This window comes from Cupressus sempervirens, chromosome 6, assembly GCF_028749045.1.
Source record: "Cupressus sempervirens isolate cs-2001-9-10 chromosome 6, ASM2874904v1, whole genome shotgun sequence".
In the NCBI taxonomy this organism is placed as follows: Eukaryota; Viridiplantae; Streptophyta; class Pinopsida; order Cupressales; family Cupressaceae; genus Cupressus; species Cupressus sempervirens.
This window is the reverse complement of record NC_143123.1, coordinates 178106417-178119897: the sequence shown is the minus strand read 5'-3', so window position 1 is coordinate 178119897 and position 13481 is coordinate 178106417. Positions and strand designations below refer to the sequence as shown.

The window sequence follows — 13481 nt, the reverse complement described above, 5'->3', positions numbered from 1 at the left end:
GCTACAGAAGCTATTAAGGAGATGATTTGGTTACGACATTTTCTGGAGGAATTGGGTCAAAAGCAAGAAGATCTGCCATTATATAGTGATAGCCAAAGTGCCATTCATCTTGCAAAGAATTCAACTTTTCATTCAAGGACAAAGAACATATAGCTCAGGTGCCATTTGATAAGGTCTGTTTGGAGGATGCCTAATTGCAACTTGAAAAGATTTACACAAGAGAAAATCTTGCAGACATGTTCATGAAGGAAATCTCCAAGGAGAAGTTGGTTTCTTTCTCAGCTTCTATTGAGCTTGTTGACTGATGATCGTGGAGGTAATACACATCAAAGTCTTTTATGCAGTGGGAGTTGCATGTACTAAATTTTCATCTAGTTTTAGTCTCCAAGTGGGAGATTGTTTGGTGTGGAGCTTGATCAATCTCCAAGTGGGACATTGTTGATATTGTGTCGACTGATCATGTAATGGGTGTTGATGTTGTAGCAATCAACATTGTAAAACACTATTACAAGCAATTGAGATGCATAATGCATTGGAATATTGGTGTTTGTTTTTGTTGGATAATAAAAAGGTTGAAGGCTGTGTAGGTGGATGTAGCCCATGTTTTGGGGTGAACAATGTTAAATCTTTGTGTTATATGTGTTCATTTTGTAGTATTCTTCTATTTATGCATATAATTGTTTATTCTTATATTATTCTAGGTTTGTCAAACCCTAACACTAGGTTGACTTGGTCAACATAGTCTAGGGGGAAGGGACATGCATGCCTCACAAAAGTTTAGAAGGGGGTGTAGGATGTGAAACTATAGGATAACTTACCAATTAGGAGATATGGTAAAAAAGGTGACAAAATAACACCTAGAAGACCATGTTAGAAGGCATGAGAAGAAGAAGAAGTATGAAATGGAAGGGAAGAGAAGAAAAAGAGACATCAAGAACAAGTACATCTATGGTCTGAGAAAATAATTACAGAAAGGGTGCTAAAAGGTCTTAAAGTGCAAGCGCATCCATTTTAAGATGGCACAGTTGGCACAAGTATGTTATCATTGATTGGAAACCAGTCAAGGAATATTATTCATGGGCTTTGATGTCCATAGATAAAAAGGGAGACTTTGCACATTCAAAAGGTGTGTCGTGAAGGGGAGAATGAAGTGTTTACGAAGGGAACTAAGAAAGGAAGGGTTCTATATAAGAAATATCTAGAGCTAAAGAATGAAGACCCACACCTGACTAGAGGTAGTCAAGCATATTGTGAGGAAAGCAAAAGAGAGAAAGGTAGAGTGATATAGAGGAGATCACTAAGGAAACCTATCAAACAAAGGGAGATCGTGACATCACAAAGGTATTCACTAGATATCTACTAAGAAGAAAAATGTTATATGTTTAGATAACATTTAATTTCTCTTGAACCATTGTAATCAAGTTGTAAACTCCTAGCATATGTTAAATCCTTTAACCGGTTGCCTCTTAGGAGTATTAAATCCTTTAACAAGGTTTTCATCCTCTCATTGAGGCTTTCCACGTACAATTTTTTTTTTGTTAATTGATGATTTCTTTTGTAAATGAGTTTGTATGCTTTTACTTTACTATATTCATAATAGTGTTATCTCTCAAGTGGTTGTTACTTAGTATATTTAAAGAGGTGAAAACTTTAACTGATTTAGAAGATGGTATTGATTCACCCCCCTCTCAGTACAAGTTAGGACCAACACTTTTCTCACTCAAATGCAAAATGCAAAGCCTAATATACAAACTAGGATGAAAATGCAAAGTGAAAGGGTCTTTAGTTAGGTCCTTATTTTTATTGTCAATCCTTATTAAGAGATATTACAAGATCATACAACCATCACTAGTGCAAGAAAAACTATGAAGATATGAATATGATCCATATTGGATAGGATGTAGAAACCTAACCTATGCATCAAATTAATAGAAGTCAATATGACTTGTAGTTAGATTCCTAGTTAATCTGGCAAGACTATGCTAGCATCGAGACATAGATGCTAAGATGACCATAAGCACAGTCTTGCTAGGACAAACATGATGCAACTGTTAATTATTTTCACTATATATGAATTTTTTTACTAAAGTCATCCAAATTTGATTACCTATGTGAAAATAAGTTCAAAATGATTTCATACATCACTGTTGGTTAAGTAAACAGATTAACAAATCATAGTTGCATGTTGAGTTGAATTATTAAATGGTTGTGAACATTGTTAATTTAAAAGTATTTAGAAGGCTCAAAGTTTACAAAGCTAAATCAAAAAAGCCATGTGCAAAACATTCATTTATTATATCAAGAAGAAAGTACATTGTATTCAATCCACACAAGTTGTGATAGCTTTCAAAATAGAAATACTTTGATGAACTTAGAATTTCTTTTGTAACATTTTTAGAATGTTCAAAGTTCAATATAGAAGACATGTATATATTGTTCAAATATGGAGAACCAAATAAGAAATGGAGTAGAGTGTTTTCTATCATTGCCTGATGGCAGTTGGTGAACTTGAAGAAATTGATGAAGTCCAAGGGTCATTGCATCTTTTCAACCACTTGTGCAAACAACAAAGAAAAATGGGTCAGTCATATGAATAATTGAGCTTAGGAATATACACTTAAACCATTTCTAACCAATTCTATATAATCAAGCAATATATACACATTAGATGAAAATAAATTAGAAAGGGACAAGTATAAAAGGCAAGAAGAAGACTAAAAGAGAATTCATAACAGGTTTTATACTAATATGTTTTCTTCATGTGCAGCTACAAGTATGAAGAGTTGAGGTTGTTGAAGAATCATGCATAAGTTACATGCATGAAGCCTTTATACTGAATCATGTAGATGCAAAAATATTTTGGGGAGACTGTTGAGGGGCCATTCATTTATTACATGTATGGGACCTTTTGGTTGAACCAAAATAGCTGATTGAAGATATGAGGAGATTGTCAAAGGGAAATACAAAAGTTCAGGTATGAAACCTTTCATGCAAAGATTGAAGACACATAATTGGACACAATGTTGTTGAAGGGATGTAGCATCACAACTATTAAACCTTCTAGCATACTACATTTTTCAAACAAGGTTGAGAAGGAATTAGGATCAATATCAAGAGAAATATCCAACATGGACAAAAGACTACAATTTCACAATCAAGAAAGATTTTTTGATTTTAGGAGAGAAGCATCAACATATTCACAAGGACATTTGTACATATGAAGGTTTCAAAGGGTCATATAAAAGCTTCACACTTATAATGATGAAAGCATGGGGAATCAAAAGTAAGGAGATACAATGATATTCATATTTTCAAATGATAGAACATAACATTCATGCAATTCATGGAAAAGTGTTGCAACATATATTTAAAAAGAGATGGACAATAATACTTTGGGCCAGTATATGCAAAACATGGAAGTATCATATTTTAAGAAGAGGATCACATTCTACATGAATATTCATATAAAGAATGATCAGAAGCATATTAGTTCATAAGAAGAAGATCTCATAAGCAAAGCATTATATTTATGAAGGGAGTCTTTATTTGTTGGTCATAGTTTACTCAATCTTTACAACCACTTTGTTCAAAGACAATCCATTATTTCAAAGGAGAACAACATATATATGAGTATAAGAGGAAAGCGAACTACAAATATTTTCTATCTAGATAGGTCTAGATTCTAAAGTATAAGGTTTTAGCTACAATATACATGCACATGAAATGAAAGACCAGTCCTACTTGAACATAAACATTCTCAACAATAAGAACATATTCATGTTTGATATTCATGATGGTAAGAGTTGGAAGTGAAGTAATACCATACCAAGCAACAATATCATTCAAAATTAAAAGAAAATTTCATGAGGTCCAAGAATGAATACCACTTTAAAACAGATACCCAAAAAGATCAAATTAATTTTTTTATGAAAAAATAAAATGGAGAACTTCAACCTCAGTTCAACACAAAGAAAAATGCCAATTTTGGTGATGAGAAATGACAGGTGGTTGTATTTTTGTATTTTCTCCATATCTATGATCTGGGATTTTCTAAAATTTTAATTGGAATTAGCCACAATCAAAATGCAAAAACCCATTAAATTTTGTTCAAATCTAAGTTGTATTGATGGAGATATGGATTTATATTTGTAACATTGGTTTTACCAATATGTTTGAATTAGGTTAATGAAAATCCTATAGCAATGGAAGTGTTTGTAAACTATATCACTACTTTGGGTATTAAAGAGGATGCAGGTTACAGCAAAGAACTCATAGTGATGTTGGGTATAACTATGATAACTAATGTACATCCATGTCAATAAATATCCAAGTTCTCTTGTTTTAAATATACAATGACACATTGCTACAAGTATATGATTACAAGCTACAAGATCGGTGTACATTCATTAATTAGATATCACAAAGCCAAATAATATATTTTCAGCCCTAACAGAGCTTGCTATAGAAATTTAATTATATCAACATAAATGCATTCATCATATTATGAGGAAAAGATCCACGTTCAGCATATCATTACCAAGAGAAAAATGACACCAATCTTTCAATAATAAAGAGTCTTTAGTTTTTCTTGCAGATTAACGTCAGAATACACAAATGATAATTATATAATGGCTTTCAAAGTGCCCAACAAAGAGTAAGAATCTCATAATCTTACAATAATGAAATAATCAAAGAATCATAATGTATCATAGCACTGAAGGCCAAGCAAAATCAACAGATAAAGCTTTGCAATGTTATAAACCATACCCAGATCTTGAAATCAGATTTTCTTTTTAAAAAAATTAAAGGAACCCTTATTGGGTCAAGACCTATAGAGGTCCATGAGTTCAGCTAGAAAGAGAAAGCATTATAGATAATCAAAAGCGTGAAACAATACCTTTTTTTTATCATCAGAAGCTTCTACAATCAATAGCATGAGGTAATAGGAATAGAAGGTTAGGGGAGAGGATCGGGTAGTCGTGCACCCTAACTTCAACACTCTCGAAATCTATCGTAACAATTTAAAAAATGGTTGATTTTTTTTAACATCTTCATCAGCTGGTTAATTACTTATAGGTAGGGTTTCAACTCATTTCCATCAAAATTGGTATCATTTGTATGCATCGTACTAAAAAGTGTTCATAATCTCATTTTTTGAACCCCCTACCTATCGTAGTCAATTCTCACCCCCGATATTTAGATTTCTTTGCCCCAATACTTGTAGATTTTCTCATGCTATATTTTTTATATATAAGTTTAATATGAACATCTAATATTCATTAAAAGTAAATTAGAACATTAATATTTATATGATTATATGCTTTATTTAATCACAACCTATCTACTTATTAAAAAAATAATATAATAAATTATTTTTTTTAAACTAATAAATAATTACATTAAACCTAATTCTTTATGGCGGTGGACCTAACCCTAACATCTTTTTACCAAAAGCAATGTTTTTTACAGGCACTCATCATTTTCGAGCGATGCCTTATGGGTCGGCCACTGCCATGAGTCTTTTGATGGCCTCGCAAGTGAATGTGGAAGATGCATGTGGATGAGTCGTTCGATGCCTAGAGTGAATGTGGAAGATGCATTTGTTTTTCAAAATGTGGCAAAGGTTTTTAGTAGCATTTATATCTACCAACACTCATGCATTCCTGGCGTATATATTGTGCTAACACTTTGCTCGCACATGAATCACAGGGGACCCCTCATCGTCGCTCCTGTCAAGTCGCCCTTCAGCCCTTCGCATCGACAGATCTCGGATGCTATTGGTATGCATTAAAAATTGTTGAGGGTTTGGTTTCAAATACTCCTTGCGCAGTCAAATTTTATGGCATTGAAATTCCTTCCTTGTCTTGGTCGGAGTCACAAAGCGTCTTCTCTATCAAAACCCTCTACTGCTTTGATTCTCGCCAAGGGCACTTACTCATTCTATGATCTGATCCCATCTGTAGGGCCTCCATTTGGGAAGTCAAGGATTTCAAATACCATAGTCTTTCAAATTTATGTTTTAGAATTGGTAAAGATTACTTCTTTAGTTCTTTTTGTTTTGGGTAAATGCTTTGATTTATCTTTGAAGTTAAAAATAGGAAACCTCATCTTCAAGAGGGTTTAAATTTACACTTCAAATTTGAGAGGGGGTTTCTTTGTTTGTACTGGAGAGTTTATTTGAGGAAAATCAGAGCTACTAACATAATTTTCCCATGCTTTTCAAGGAGTTCATTTGGATTAGTTTTGCAGTAGGGCTTTGGACATTGTGAGAAGTTTAGCTACAGATAAGCAAGATTACTGGTGGCTAAGAAAATAGAAAGAAATATGTACTTTTACCTATTGTTCAAGGATTGGAGCTATTAACATTCCTTAAAATATCTTGATGGATAATGTTTGTAGGTTTTGGTTGAGGTTTAAAGGAGAAATTTTTTTTTGCAAATGTGTTTCTCGACACAACATTAGTTCAGGGGATTTGCCAAATCTTGATCAGGTAAGGTCTTTCTTGGACCTTATTAGGCAATGAGCTATCCATTTTTTTCAAACAATTTATTTTTAATTCTGATGTAGATAGTTTGTGGTATGCATTTGTTTATGTACAAAGTTTTTGGAAAAAATGCAGCAGAGTTTGTGCTGGAAAAAATGTAACAGAGTATGTCGGAAGACATTGATATTATATTATGTATATATTCATATACACACACACACACAAGTGTGTGTGTGTATATATATCTATGTATGTATGTATGTATATATATGTATGTATGTATGTATGTATGTATATGTGTTTGTGTGTATGCAGTATACATATGTATAGCTATAAATTTGTATAGCAGAAATTAAAATACAAAATTCAAGTGACATCTAGAAAAATTAAAAATTTGACTCAGTGCAAGCATAGTATGCAATATATAATTCTTCACATTTATATCTAGAATAACATTTAAATAACAATATCCATATTCATATATCTCTACACATTGATATTACAAAATGACCAGCTATTGGAATTGGAAAATCAGCATGGTCAGCTATTGGAATTACAAATTTATCAGCTATTGTAATTATATAATAATCAGCTTGCCATAAAGTCGAGGAAGGGTTCTGCCACCTTCACAGTACTACCTGTTATATGATTGTTTGTAGTAGATAAGTCAACCATTGATATTACAAAATCACTAGCTTGTGGATTTGGAAAATTAGCATGGTCTAAGAAAGATTAGATAACTAATAGGATAAGGAAAATATTTAGTTCAACATAAACTTAGGGAAAAGTTTAGGTCCCTCCACAAGACTATTTGTTATAGGATTGTTTGCACTGTAGTAGTCAACCTATGGGGTAATAGGAGCTGTATGGCCAAATATAATTTCATCTAACAATCCAACAAATTTGAGTCATTTGATTGGAGAGTGAGGGGGACTGTGGCTAGTAGTAGCTTGGATTTTCTAAAGGGTAGCATAGGTAGGGGTCGAATTTTTGTACATATCTCTCAAAATTTGATGATGTTTAGGTAGGGGGGTTGTGGGAGTACTGTGGAGACTTACAAATTGATGTTGTTCAAGCAAAGGTGTTAATGGATTACTCTCCTGGGGTATACTATCCAACATGTCTCTTACAATTAGACGATGTTTAGGCAAAGGCATTATCAAATTACTCCCCTCTCCAACAACAGCTTCAACAATTCCAAGTCCATGTCCTGTGTTCATCTACTTGATTGATATCTTACCTTTTCTACATTCTTGTCTTTCTTTCTTTTTCAAATCTTTCTCCTTTTGTTGTTTCTCCCTCTCCTCTTGCTTCCTCTCTTTTATTATTTGTCTTTCAAGCTTCTACTCATGTTTCCTTTTTCTAATCTCAATTTGATTAATCTTCTTTTCTTCCAATTGTTTTTTCTTCCTTTCTTTTAACTCTTCAAGTTCAACCTTCTTTGCTTCTTGCTACTGTAGCAATATTATGTACTCATTAGATGTCAGTATTTGGGATCTCCTACCTAGTCTAAGAGTAGTATTATCAAAAGGAATGGATCTCTTTATAATCCTCTCAATTGGTAGCTTAAAAAAAAATTGTAATGATCCCTTACTACATAACATTGTTCATCTTCTATCTCAAAAGCTGCAGATGTATTTATTGCAGAGTATGTTGCACTTGGCCATCCTGATCTACAATATGTTCCAAATTTGAAGTGTCCCAATCTATTGTTTTTGCATAATAATGAATCACTTCTGATGTTGGCAATGGAGGTGGAGACAACATGCTTAATGAAACATCTTCATTTTGGAAATCATTCTGCACTCCCAAGTCCTTTGCTCCTTCTTTAACCCAGTTAGGTGCATCAAATTGTGTTGGCAAAGCCATTTCATCATGCAAGTCACTTTCATATTGTGTTTGGATGACATGTGTTGGTGAAGACACATCATCTGTTGGTGAATTTCTATTTTCATTTATATCATTTGTATATTCTTTTTTCATATGTGCCAAACATTGTTCAATAGCATCATCTTCATAACTAGCTAACCTTGAGATGCTTGCAATGCCTGTAGCATCATTTTCATCTTCTACATTGAATGCATCACTTGGTTTCATGTCATTACAAAGTGCATCTCTATCCAAAGGCCAAATTCCAGTCCTTCGAAAACCAGCCTTTATGTTGTTAGATACAAGGGCAAGTTTGAAAGCTTTGCTTGCAAGTTCTACCAATTTTGTTCTCCTTATCTCTATATGTGGATGTTTAGCCATCCATTTTGACATTTCAGATTTGAAATATGGCTTAAATGGAGAAAAACACTTACATATAATGGTTGTAGTTTATGACTAGTGTGAGCAGGCAATGTAATAAGATCTATGCCTAGAGATCTTGTCTCTTGAATTGTTGCAAAAAGAAATATGGCTTCCATGCCCATCAAATATGAGGAGATGCCTATTTTTGGATGAAGAACCACCTGGTACAAACCTAGAAAAATGATGCAACTAACTTAAGAATAACTCTTTTATCATCCAAGCATGTGGTTGTGTTGCCATGCAAGCTCCTGGTTCACATTTAACAATGTAATTCTTAAGTGTTCTTTTTGCTTTGAAAAGATAGAAGCTTGGTATGTTGTGACCAACTGCATTTACACAACACAGTATAGTTATCCATTCATGACTTTTAGATAAGACTTGGGGCACCTTTTTACAACCCATCTTTGCAATCACCCACATCCCACAATTTCTGCCTACTTGGACCCCTATTTCATCATAGTTCCATATGTGAGTTGGTTCATAGTGATTACCATTATACAAATGTGTTAAATTATCATAAAAATCTGCAACAATACTTGGTCATAGCATCACTACTTTATCCCTTTCTAGACCCTCTGTAGTCCTTATTGTCAAATCTGGATGGCGTTTGTAGAATCCCACCCACCATGACGTCCCTAGTAAGCCATTCTTGAATGGATTTGGCCTTGTTTGAAAAATATGAGCCACATGTGATTTGAGCTGAATTACCTCCAATCCACAACCAAGATGAGCTAAATCTTTACACCACTGGACAACCTCCATCTCTTCTTCCAAAGACAGAATTTTTGGTGGTCCCTTTATTTTTGTTGTCGTGAGTCCTGATAGCCAATATGTTAAGCTACTAGCAGGAATCCCCCACTTTTTAGCTGCTCCTCTTATGGAAAAAGAATTGTCTTCAACATCTTGAATGGCACCTTCCATCTCCTCCTCTGTCCACTGATTTCCATGGAACATTTTCTTTTTTTTGTTATCTTCAGAAGGTTTTGCAACAACATCAACATTGTCTCTAAGATTGCAATCTATATTATCAGGAGTGGGGTTGGTTGAATTGGTAGCAAGATTGCAATCTTTGCTATCAACAGTAGGGCTAGCTAAATTGTCACCATCATCAGACTCAAGCACATGCAACTTAACACCACATGGATAACGAGTTCTTAATTTTCAGATTGTTCTTTTTCTTCTTCTCTTTCTTTCTGTCATAATGTCTAAACAAAGAAACATCAAATGTTAACCTGCATAAAACAATTTTGAATAGAGAAGTTCAGTCCTAAATGTTAAGCTACATAAAATGCAATCAAAACTTTGGTATCTTTCCTACAATTAAATGTAATCAGAACCATTCTTAACTTGGAATACAAATAAATTAGTAATATAGATAGTTTCAAATTAAAATGCAAACAAGATAAGTAATATCAACTTGGGATACAAATAAATTAGTAATACAAACAGTTTCAAATTAAAATAAAAACAAGATCAATAATATCAACGCAAATAATGGAACATTCATCTTAGTATGTTGTTATTCTTGGGAGACAAAACATTGCAACAATAATAGCATTTTGTTGTTATTCTTTTCAGACAAAATTGCTAGAAGCATCATTTATAGCAGCAATAAGAATAAAATGCTCTTATTGATTTTTTTCCCCACAAACAACATGTTATACTAACAATAATTGAAATACCATCATAGGAGTATGAATTATGATAGATTTTACATTGTGAGTGTCTTACAAGGATTATAACAGAAAGATGATAGACCTTTATGGAAAAATACTTGGATTAAGCCTTCTGATATCCTTAGTAATCTAATATTCTCTTCTATGCAGTCCCCGGTATTTTGTGCTCACATAGATAATATCAATGCCAGTATTTTGTGCTCACAGAGAATGTAATTGGAATTGTAAAAGGATTCTTTCATATTATATCATATTAATAGATAAATTCTCCCTCCAACAATTTGAATTTCAAATTGGTATTTTGTTGGCTTTCCCTTAAAAGTGTGCGATTAGATTTAGATGTTCAAAATTGGCTGATCCGTGGCTTTGAAACTCTGAGTTTTCATTGGCTGATAAATGTTGAAGTGGTCCAAGGAGCAAATAGTGAGTTGTTTTGCATTAATTGTTTGATTTGAATGGATTGGTGAGTTCAAACCACTCCATAGTTATGATGAAGGTACTCCATTTGGCTTGTCAAACACTCCAATTATGTTTCTCGCAGACTCTCAAGTTCAACATTTATTATGAAATATTGTTTGATTTGAATGGTTTTGTGAGCTTAGACATCTCTGTATTTATGATGCAAGTACTTAGATGGGGTTGTCAAGGTCTCCAATCTTGCTTGTCAAATACTCTAAGTTCAACATTTATTATAAAAAATTATGACAGATTGGATGAGTGATAGCAAAAATGTTTCTTTATTTGTATTGTAATGGCATTGGAAGTTGAACGGGTCTACAGTTGTTATTACTTCTAGAATAGATAATGTTTTATGTCTTGTCCATGTGTTTGGACAACTATTTAGCAATAAGTATACAATTTTATATACAATATTTTGTACTCTTTCTTTATATTGAGTAAAGTGTAATTTGATTTATGCAAACAAAGTCTTTATATTGTTTAATATGAAGTAAACAAACAATGTACCTTGTCCAAAAATTGTTTGAATTTGAGTAATTTAATGATCTATGCATCATAAATTTTTAATGATTTCATTTCATATAAATACAAACAAATAAATGGCTAAAAATCTATATCTTCTTGATCAATCAATAGACTCATATTGATATTATTATTGAATCAAATGTTGTTAACAACCATCACAACTATTCATACATGCTCGAGTTTTGAGTCATCTCCCCTATTTTAAAGCCTCCAAAATAAGGGAAAAATCTCCAAGTTCTCATCCCAAACCCCAGCATATGGTTGAGTATACAGAGGTCTCCAGAAGTGGCAAGATTGCAAAAATGAATATTGCTTTGTTTCTAAGTTTTTCACTCTTACATATTTGGAGCCCAGCTATCGGGTCCATGTATGAGAGGAGTGATTTTTTTTTACTTTCCCTATTAATTGGACTTCTATTAATATGATTTTATCATATTAAAATATGCAAATGATATATAACTTTCATTATTGTTTTTTAATTTATCAATATTTGTTCTTTATAATAATACATTTAATATAGATTAAATAACACATCATTATTTAATATATATTAATTAAATTAATATTGATTAATATAAAAATATAAAAAATTCTTTGAATAATATGATTGTAAAATTGATTTTATCTAAGTGCTAGATTTATAAAGCATTTGATATTTATTAATTATTTTGAAATGCAAGATGAGAGAGATATGATCAACTAAGTCACAACTATTTTTGGAGACTTAAAGTGACTTGCATTTTAGCAAGGAGTTCCATTTTCAGCCAAGATAGATTGTTTAAGTTAACTACATGTCATGGGGAGGTATTTTTAAATTAAAGGGTAGTTTGATTTTCTCATGCACTTATTAAGCACTTAAGTGTTATTTTTGGTGAGTGATTGAGCAGATGAGGCCAGTTATACATGCAGATCACTTTGGGATGCCATTTAATGCAGTTTTCACATGTTTTTGAGGAGTTTGACATGCTATATTTTGGGTTGAATTTGAGATCCGAGCTAGGGTTTTGCATGGACTTTTGAGAAGTTGGAGGCAAATGTCAGTTAACTATCAGCTGAACAGGTACTTGAGGGAAGATTTGATGGGTTTCTTCATAGATTGGAGCAGTTTTGAGCCTTATTTTTCATGCATTTTTTCTCAAATTCAAGCTAGGGTTTTGAGCCCTATTTATTGTATTTTCACCTCATTATGAGGACTCTTCTTTCTTGCTCAGATTTTTTGCACATTGCAAATTTTTGAGTTGATTGTAGGAGCACTTTTTAGTAGATATTTTTTCAGCATTGATTATATAGATTCAACGGTTCCTTCTCATTGATTCTTGTGCAATATTGTGGGTTCTTTTGTTTTATGTTGTATTCATCCTTCATTCAAGCTATATTCCTTATTACATGTTAGAATCTCGATATTTTTAATTTCAGGTTTTTTTGTGTGTCCTTATTCTTTTATAGAAAACTGATAAAGCCTAGGTTTTCCTTTCAAAGAAAAATATTATGGATCCTTGCATAGAAATACTTTTGTAATTGCATGCTTGTTTGGGTATTGTGAATCATTCATATTGTGGGTAATTTTTGTTGATTAAATTGAAGTTACATACAAATAATTGGTGTATCACCTCATTTAGGCTTAGTATTTATTATTTTCATTCACTTTTCATCCCTTTTCTTGCATACAATTAAGTTTTTAGGTGATCACTATTTAGGAACTAGCCAGATTTGGAGATTCATCTCTCATTTTAGGACAACCCACCACCTGCGAGAGTTTTCATATTTCAACAGGATAGCTAGATATTTCATCTTACTAAAGGCAAAATATTGATTGACAATAGTAACAATCAAGGACATAATTCTAAATCACCTAAGTATTCAAATGAATTAGGTTAAGGTATATGCAGTGTCCCAATCAAGAGGAGACACTTATCATCAAAACCACACCCACAGGCAAAAGATAAAGAAAATATACCCCATGACCCCAATTCTCTAATCGAGTGACATATTAGAGAGATGGAGGGAACATTAGAAAAACCCAATAATGGAGGACAATATACAAA

General features: G+C 32.7%; 1 long non-coding RNA gene across 1 annotated transcript; it reads left to right on the top strand.

Annotated features, from left to right (window-relative positions):
- Positions 1-5444: 5444 nt before the first annotated feature.
- LOC149551828 (uncharacterized) lies at positions 5445-12747 on the top strand. The gene is made up of 4 exons (XR_016352815.1): positions 5445-5623; positions 5710-5780; positions 6400-6490; positions 12324-12747. It is a non-coding gene; the product is annotated as an uncharacterized LOC149551828 (long non-coding RNA).
- The last annotated feature ends 734 nt before the right edge of the window (positions 12748-13481 follow it).